Raw genomic sequence first — 9791 nt, forward strand, 5'->3', positions numbered from 1 at the left:
TGATGTTTTCCTTGGGAATATATATATATATATATATATATATATATATATATATATATATATAAGGACAAAAGGGATTGACAAGGGATGGGAATGATATTGGGATCCAAGTATAAGTTATTCGGAAATTGTTTCAAAATTATTTGTAGAAACCCTTTTTGAATATTTAGTACTCGAGAAATAAATTTTGGTCATCATAGTACAATACATAAGCATTGATGTGAATATACAACCCAATATGTCATGGAATCACACTTTATGGGAAATTTCTACACTTCTGAGGATATTTATCTTAAACCTATATGTAACAAGATCATAGATGCATTCTTTCACAGGGATGATGTTGTAAAGGAACTGATGTTCATAGTACAATCACTAGATTTAGATTTTGTAATATGGTTGGGTAGTGAACAATGAAACTTTTGCCAAGATTTAGTTGTTACTATTGTTTCTTACAAGGTAGAGATGGAATGATAGAACCTCATTGAAACATCAAACGTATATAATTTTTTGTACAAATATGTTTAAAAAACATATTGGTAGGTTGTTGTATATAAGGAATGTTTTCCATTGATTTTAATAGCATCATATCAAAATTGTCACTAAAAACAATATGGATAGGAGATAAAATTAAAGAAAAAAAAGATAAGAATGGTTTTGCAACAATTAAGGCATGAGAAGAAACATATGATAGTAAAAGGAGAGAGACAAGGATGCTACTTAATGAGACTTTATTTGAAATAAGCACCTCCATTCTTGTCATTTTTAACGAATTGTATGATATCATAACTTATAAATTAGTAGTTGATATTATTTATATATTAATTTAGTTAAAACTATCGCCTTATAAATTAGTAGTTGATATTATTTATATATTACATTAGTTAAAACTATTGAAGGTAACTTATTCTCTTGACATGGACTACAATGTGGGTTTTGTGAATATTTTTGTACAAAGCTAGTTAATAGATAAGGTGGCAAAGTTGAAAGGAAACTATAGTTCTTTTTTTTAATGTATGATTCTTATGTGCTCACATCAGTGGTGATGGTAGACATCCTTACTATGCTTTAACTAAATATGAAAATGTATAATTCTTGAATGTCGTGACAACACTTATTCTATTTTTATTTTTCTGTTAATCTTGATATATTTAGCATGTCATATTGATATATGTGTACATACACAAATAAAATGTTTAAACTAATATTAGTATTCGATGTATACACAATAGAATAGAATTTCATAATATTGAAATCCAATTACAATACTATAAATAGAGAAATCTTCAACTATCATAGGTAAAAACAAACTTCATACCAAGTTTATAGGCGGCATAAGGTATGAGAAAAAAATGGGTGATCTTGATTATGCACCATATGTTCCTAACAACGAAAGACTCCTTTTTTCTTTCATTCCTCTTGCTTAAAAATGAATTTGGCAATTGGTTGGTTACTCAAACAAAATCCCATTAACCAATGAAGAGTGGAATTGGATGGAGTTTTATAGGTAGATGTGAAGAATAGTTAGCAAAGGTAAATCACATGGTACAAAGTGGCAAGGTATATCAAAAGAGGAAGTCATTTTGAAGGCAAAATCATTCTACATAAATATGTAGTTTTGCAAATTTTGCAGGCCACCTACCCCATTAGGGTAGCTAATATTAAATTGGATTGATTAGAAGAAGACAAGAGAAATTAGAGGTAGGATTCATTGAGGAATTTGATTGAACCAAGCCCATTGATGGATAGAAAATATTAAACTAAAAGAATATCAAAGACAAATTCCACTTGTGTATTGAGTAAATTAGGGTCCATTATTGTGTATATTTTGATCTCTAGCATGAAGATTAGACAAATGAGATGGATTGAGATAATACTAATTGTTAGCAATATTGTGTTAGTTAGATCATATTGGTGAGGGGCTATCTATGTGGTATTTGACCATGGAGACATGTCGACTACCAAACACTGTTGATTACCAGAAGGAGAGTTGAATAATTTAATAATTGAAGAAGCAAAATAGAAGATGAATCGTCACAACCAATTGTTGGAGATGACCCATAAGAAGGTAGGGTACATGTTGAAGAAAATTTAGAAGGTAGCAAGGCAATCTAAATTTGTTAAAGGTACTTTAAGATGGCACTAAAATGTGCAAGAGTTAGAGAAAATTTTGGTGATGTTTATGTTAATGAAATGCAATAACTAACATTGATCACAATGCAAAATGACTACATTCTATCATGGACTTGATATTTGATTAATAAGTCTTGCAAAGTAATATGAATTTTGTTTAAGATGGCATCTAATGTATAACACATTCATATCTATTAAAAAATCATTTATTTATTTTTAAATAAATAATTTTTTTAATAAAAATAATAAATATCCATTTATTCAGAAATAAAAGGAATGCATGCAAATGAAGTTATATTTATTTATTTAAAAATAAACTAAACAAGCAATGAAGTTATATTTATTTATTTAAAAATAAACTAAACAAGCAATGAAGTTAAATACATATAGAACATATAGGGAGTGTTTACTTATCATTTTTTCGAAAAGTTTTCTGGTTTTTTTTCTAATTTATTTTTTCTAGAAAGTTTTCTAGTCTATTTTCCAATTTAAGCTGTCTAAAATGTGATAAGGATTTATTGAAATCACAAATTAAGATAAATAAACCCTTCACAATCATAAATGTCACAAAAGTTTTGAGAGTGCTGAATTAATAAATAGAAACTTCCAAACCACATATATAATATACCTCTAAATTAATCTTCCACTCAAAACGCACAACCAATTGGCAATGAAACACCCACTCAAAACAATGAAATACCCACTCAAAACGCCAAACCACGTGGCAATGAAACACCCACTCAAAACAATGAAATACCCCTATATTTATTTTGCATATATAATATGCCAGCAAATTACATTTACAGCTATCTTATAGTGATAGTTTCCACTCAAATACCTTGAATAGTTCTCTAGACAGACATCTTATAAAAATGCACTTGAAGGACTAGACATTGACTTCCTGCGCCTGTTCTATACTATACGTAAAGCATGTACAGCGTCTTTTCCTCGAAGGTCCTTGCTCATATACTCAGTTCGATACTCCCCAGCTTTAACGGCTTTGTACAAGCTGGGATGAGCTTCATCGATCAGTTCGGGAGCAGTATCAATCAACACATCCTTTTGTGGATTCAAAAGCATGACTATCGACATGCGACTCTGCTTTGTATTCGCTACTGCCCAGTGCTCGGCACTCTTGTATTTCCCATTGCTTACTATCTGCCATTACACAATCCCCATATCATTTTACAAAAATTATGCTCAAATTGTAACCAAAGGACATAGTCCAAATCAGAGAAATGATTAAAGTCCCAAAAAGAGAAAAGAATTTCACTGACCTGTAACAAATCCCCGATGTTGATAATAAGAGCTCCAGGAACATAGGGCACAGTGAACCAATCCTCATCTTTCCGAACCTGGAGACCGTCCACCCCATCATCGAGCAGAATAGTGAGCAGATCGCCATCTGAATGGGGTTTAAGCCCATTCACCATATCTGGCTGAGGGCAAGGAGGGTAATAATTGATTCTGACTTGTAGCAGGGGTTCCTTATTGAGGGTTTGGATATACTTTGGGTCCAGCCCCAAACCCTCGGAAAGAAGACCCAGCAACTTCTCCATAAGCCTCATTACCTCTTCGCCGTATTTTTCATATGTTTCTCTTCAGAGTGCGCACAGAAATGTATCAGAATGGACGCAATTAGCTCATTATCAAGGTTTCACAGTGTGTATCTATATGTGTATAGAGTTGTACCTGTATGTGGAGGGGTTTTTGGGCCAGTGCTCAACTGCTTTGGCCCACTCTGGAGAAATATAATGAACTAGGGCATCAACCCAGTCCAGGACCGTGTCATCAGAGATGTCAAAGAAGCGGCCATAGCCTTCAAGCATGTGAATACCAGGCCTCACAGGGCACTGTTCCCGTTGTTGGAAATAATACTGAGAGGGGGGGGTGAATCAGTATTATCAGATCAATCAAACCTTTTCAATGCTCAGAAACATATACGCTACTTCAGTTAAGTAAAACAGCGTGTACACGCTACTGTGACTAAATAAAACAGCGTATAAGCAGAAAACTCATAACTTAGTTAGCTTATTCTTCAGTTAAGTTCATCAGGACATTATTCAGCACATTAACAGTAAGCAGATGCAGTATAACAGAACGGATCAAAAGCCACACACATGAACACCAAGATATAAGGTGGAAACCCAATGTGGGTGAAAACCACCTGCTGCAAGTTATCTCTATCTTTCTTTAAGAAACTTCAGTTTACAATCTTTTGTACTGGTGCAGCCTTATACCAGTACGCAGGCTACAACCTGCAGAAGGCTACAACCTTCTCTCGTTCTCCAAACTTCCATGGAAGGGAGCTCCAACCCCCTTTGTTCTTGTACTAGCCAAGATACTAGTACGTAGGTGCTGACCTACAATCTTCTTTTCTTCAGGTATCACCTTTCATACATTTTCAGACTTGAATATTCCTGAAGCACAACATTACAATCTGAAGACCACAATTCATTCAATTTCCACAACAGATCATTGAAGCATAAAACAACCAAACTCTGAATCACTGAACCACTGAACCCTGTCAATCGCCAGTTACCAGAACACAGAGCAGACTACAGAACTCTGCAATAACTGTCAGACCCCACTGTAAACCCAAAAACAAGCTTCAAAAGATATACGCTACTTCAAGGAGCCAAACCCGCGTATACACGCTCTTTTACCGAAGCCAACCTGCGTACAGATCTAAAAATAACCTTTCTCAATTTGCAGCTGTACCAGACATTAGTTAGACCCAGAACATAGCATTGCGACAATATGCAGATCTAGAAATAAGCATAATCAACCATATCATGATAGTGCATTTCAAACCATTAGATCCCGATCTATCCTTAGATCTAGTCTTCCATCAACCAATGTGATCTCTCCTTGGCTTAGATCAAGCAACCCAGCACCTGCAAATCAGATCTCTTTCACTCTTAGATATTCAAGCCCTTGTCGAAAGATGATTTTGCCTAATGATCTTCTTCTCCTTATATAGTCTTAGGCCTAGCTCAATACCAAGAGCCAAAACCATAGTAACACAATACCATCAACTTCAAAACTAGGGATCGACACGCCCGTCGAGACACAATGGTCCGAAATCATAGGCACAACTTCCAAGGACTAACCACCATGGACCAAAGGAACCTTTCCACATACACGCGCTTTTTATGAATCGAACTAGCGTGTACACGCGACTTGGGCTTAACGAAACGGCGTGTATGAGCTTCCTTGGCATGCTGTACTGAGATCTGTCTTCTGATTAAGATGCCATCACTTGTACCAACCTCTGAGCACCTGTACCATCCTCTGAGTGAGTTGCCATCAAGGACAACACTTGAATCATAATGCCAACACCCGTTTCTCTTCAAGAGGAAGATCAAAGAACTCCTGCGAAACACGCTTCAGAGTCTCTAGCAATGACAGAGGTATGCCATGATTTATTATCTTCAAAACAATTGCAAACCCATGAAATCAGAATCCAAAGCGACCAGGAAATTGGTTGGATAAAGAAAAAGAAAAGCAAAAACTATGATTGCAATGACAAACTTGAAAGAAACCCCATTCCTGAGATGCTTGGGCTATTTGACTGACAATCTTGAAGCGTTGATCAGTATCTTCCAGGCCTGCTAGATCAATGACCGGAAGAGACTGCTGGACTTGAAGAGGACGAGATGGTCTCTTTTCCGAAGGAAGGATGTAGCGTGCAGGGATTTGCTTCACTTGGGTTTCATGTAGAGTCTGCACCAGATCAATTGGTCTCTGAAGTCTTTCAAATTGCTTTAGAAGAGCGTCCATGGCAACTGATGAAGATTCCAGATTCGTTGCAGGCAGTGGAATTGGAATTTATCCGAAACCTCGGAGACACAATTTATAAATATTTGGAAACCCTAGATAGGGTAGAGGCACGATGCACAGAAATAGGTGTCTGCAAATACAAGGTGGTGATTATCTACGTATCACATAGTCGGGACCGCAGTGGTGATTATCTACGTATCACATAGTCAGTGCGCAGACATTGTGTCAAACCTTTTTGTTTTATATGTTCCATTGGCAAAGATCTGTCACTAGGATTTTCAGTACAGCTCATTCAACTTGTGTTTGGAATATGTCAATATAAGATTTTATTTTACTTATTAATATGTCAATTAAAAATGCTTTAATTGATTGTGTATGTCACATAAGATTTTATTTCAGTAATTAATTTGTTTTTTTTTCTGAGTTTTCTTGGTAACTCGTTTTCAGTAAGATTTTTTTTTTTTTTTTTGAAGGTTTAAGATATTATATAAATTTAGTATTTAGACTTGTCATATTAGTTAGTAATATGATTATATAAATTAAACTATTAGTAAATATGTATAAATATCAATTAATATATAATTAACCTATATATATTTTAAAAAAACATGTAATAAGATTTTTAATTATGGAAAATTACCTCTAATTTTTCATGGAGATTCTTAATATGTAAATAGACTTAGTTACAAAATTATGGGCCAATATCATGGCTTATCAATAGCATATTCCTAAAAAGCCATACTTTTTTTCATATGACACTTGTTTAAATGAAATTTTCTTAATTAATGAATTTAATTAAAATGAAATAAAAGGTCCAACTACTTTATAAATAAATATTCGTCTTTAGTTTATGTACACTTCTAACAATATTCTAAAATATTCTTTGGAGATTAAATCTCTACCATCCACCTAATAATTATTCATAATTAAATTTAAATTCTAAAATAGACATATTTATCAACATAGTAATAGAATCAAATGTTTCATAATAAAGATAATTTTTCAAATGAATAGAACCATCTTCATAATGGGTTCCAAATATTTGGGATGTGGTACATAACTAAAAAATAGCAATGAAGGTCCCCCGATCGGGGTGACAAAGGCGACGAGGCGGTCAGGCAATAAAAGGACAAGGGGTGGCAATTATAAGCCACCTTGCATTAAGAGATCATAGCAGGTGGACAGGACGTTAGGTAGACTGGGCATCATTACAAATAGCAGAAGGAAGGAAAATCTGAAAGCCAGAGGTGGTGGAGGTGACAGCGGAACGGTGATGGGACAGGGACTAGCTCGCATAAGGGCAAGCCGAGGAGGAGTGGGTTATCATGGTGAGGGCAGGAGATAGAGAAAGACGGTGCAGCAGCATAAGAGAGGGCGACAGGTAAGAGGAAGTGGGTACGGGTGGAGGCATAAGGGAAGATATGAAGTTAATGCCGTCGAGGTGAGCGGAGATAAGAGCGTAAAGGTGGCAATTGGAACAGGAGTTAACACAGAGAGCAAGTAGCAGAGAGGTAGACTTCTCGGTCTAAGGAAAATTCAGAGTAAGAGCACTAAGGGCGGAAGGAGGAACACTGTAACTTTCGAGAGCAGAGGAAGAATTAAGTCGGAACACTGGGAAGGAAAGGAACAGACCAAGGCTAACATGGAGGAGATATATGACCTGGAAGGGGATAGTCAACTGCAGACCAGGAGAAGTGGAAGAGGGAAAGGGAGAATTGAGGAGGATATACGACCGACAAAAGTTGACATCAAAGATAAGGAAACCAGAGGCGGAGAAGAGGATAAAAGGAGGGGAACTCCTTCAAGTGCAATGGGACTGGGAAGCAGGGTAGGGGAAGGCAATGTAGGAGGTGCAGTACGAGGAAGAGGGCACATAGGAAGAGGAGGGTGCCGTCAAGTGGGCAATCAGGAACGGAATTATCCCCAACAGGCAAGGGGAAAACGCGGTAGGAGGATGATGAAGCACCAGGTTCAGTATGCGGAGAGGGCATACAGTAAGGATACGCAGGCAGATATCAGAAGGATAATACAACATTTGGAGGAGGAGGCGACCCAGGAGCAGTCGAAATCTAAAATGGAGGATTGGGAGTATTTGCTGCCAGACTCGGGAAATACTAGAGGACGTATGTCTTTGTATAAACAGGCTCTCCATGTGTATTGGGTAATGAAGTGGCTGTTAGCTAAAGCCATGGAACAGGTGGCTATGGACATGGCAGAATTGGCCCAAGGCATTCCAAACTTGAAGAAAGAGATGAATAACCTTCAGGTAACCCTTATGATGCAGGATGGCAAGCTTGATGAGATTCAGCAGTAGCTCAAGAAGCTCTATCTGGAAGTAAAAAAGGAAAAGGACCAGCTGAGTGCAATGGAAGAATTATTTCTCAAGATATGTTTATTATCTCCCTAGTTTAGAAAGCTAAAGAGCTTATTTTTTGTTATATCTCATAATGCAACCAGCAAACAATGACAGTTTCTTTGAATGGTTAGTTTATATAGCATGGATAAGTAAACTAAGTAAATTTTGTTTTTGGATGGCAATTAAAAACTTCAGAAGGCCAACAGACCCGGTTTCCCTTCGGGGCGGGTTGAGGCCTTCGTATGTATGTACAGGCTTTAACTCGTTTTTAATATTAATGGTTCCATCTTAGCCCATAAAAAAAAAGAAAAAAAATAGCAATGAAGGAACTTAGCTCAGGAGGGCTAAAGAAGAAGATCTAGATTTCCATTGGGCCCAGGATTGATACTTCCAAGGCTTGGGCTTTTCTAAATACAACTAAGAGTCATGTGAGGGATTTTTGCGGAGCGAGAGTAGTATGGAGTAGCATTTCACTTAAATAACCATCATTATTTCCTTCTTAGCTTGGAAGTATGGCCAAGGTCTAATAATAAAGTATTTTGCAATATCTAGGCATGTGAAGTGCCTTCAAATCTTTGGTGATTTTCTAATGGTTCTCCAATGGTTATTGATTAGTTCTTGGGGATAGGTACATTACATAGTTTGGTCCTAAATTCTTAGGAATTTTCTGAGATAGTGAAGGTAGCACATATTCACATGGAACAAAAGTTTATGCGAACAGAAGATCAAAGTAAGCATTACTATAGTCTCTTAGATATTTATTGATAAAAAAAAAATAGGTGATGTCCACTAGATGGATGCATATAACATTTTTCTTATTGCAAATTTTTGTAATGATTTTTTCTATTTTATGTTTTTACTATTTTTACTTTGGTTGAGAAAACATGTTCCAAAACTTATATTTGAACAATAATGTGTATACTTTAATTTCAATAAAATAACTAATATAAAATCATTTTATATGTAAAAAAATAAAATGAAATAAAATAAAAATAAGAGTAAATAAATAAATAATATTTATAATTTTTTTTTTATAATATTAATATAATATATTTACAAGTTCTATCCATTGTCGTAAAGAGCCAAAATATTTTATTATAAGCTTTTCTTATAATATTAATATAATATTTTTACACGTTATATCAATTGATTGTGAAGTGAAAATGCCTATGTATTTGTATTTTTTTTTGCTTAATGTAAATTGAATGAGTTATAATGACAAACATAAAATTATAATAAACAGCCAAACTATTTTATTACAAAGTTTTTTTTACTTTTAATTGATTGTGAAATGTCTACTTATTTGGTTTTTCAAATGCATTGTATGTAATTTTTTATTTTTTTATTAATTATAATATGAGAATGTTTATTTATTTGGTTGTTTTTTTAATATGTAATTATTTTGTATTTTTTTATTAATTATAATATGAAAATGTTAATTTATTTAGTTGTTTTTTTAAGATGTAATTATTTTTTTCCAAATTTTGATAAAGTGTTTTATAAATATTGAGGGAAAATC

At 34.8% G+C, this 9791-nt stretch overlaps 1 pseudogene across 1 annotated transcript; it reads right to left on the reverse strand.

Moving 5' to 3' along the window:
* Window positions 1-2873: 2873 nt before the first annotated feature.
* LOC149148403 (fe(II)/2-oxoglutarate-dependent dioxygenase 4-like) lies at window positions 2874-5936 on the reverse strand (annotated as a pseudogene). Its single transcript, XR_016262398.1, has 5 exons — window positions 5668-5936; window positions 5470-5565; window positions 3826-3986; window positions 3411-3732; window positions 2874-3291 (listed from the first exon to the last, which is right to left on the reverse strand). The product of XR_016262398.1 is annotated as a fe(II)/2-oxoglutarate-dependent dioxygenase 4-like (transcript).
* Window positions 5937-9791: the final 3855 nt, after the last annotated feature.

This window comes from Pinus tabuliformis, chromosome 9 (assembly GCF_031772625.1).
Source record: "Pinus tabuliformis cultivar Carrire ecotype Pingquan chromosome 9, CPIR1, whole genome shotgun sequence".
Classification (NCBI taxonomy): domain Eukaryota; kingdom Viridiplantae; phylum Streptophyta; class Pinopsida; order Pinales; family Pinaceae; genus Pinus; species Pinus tabuliformis.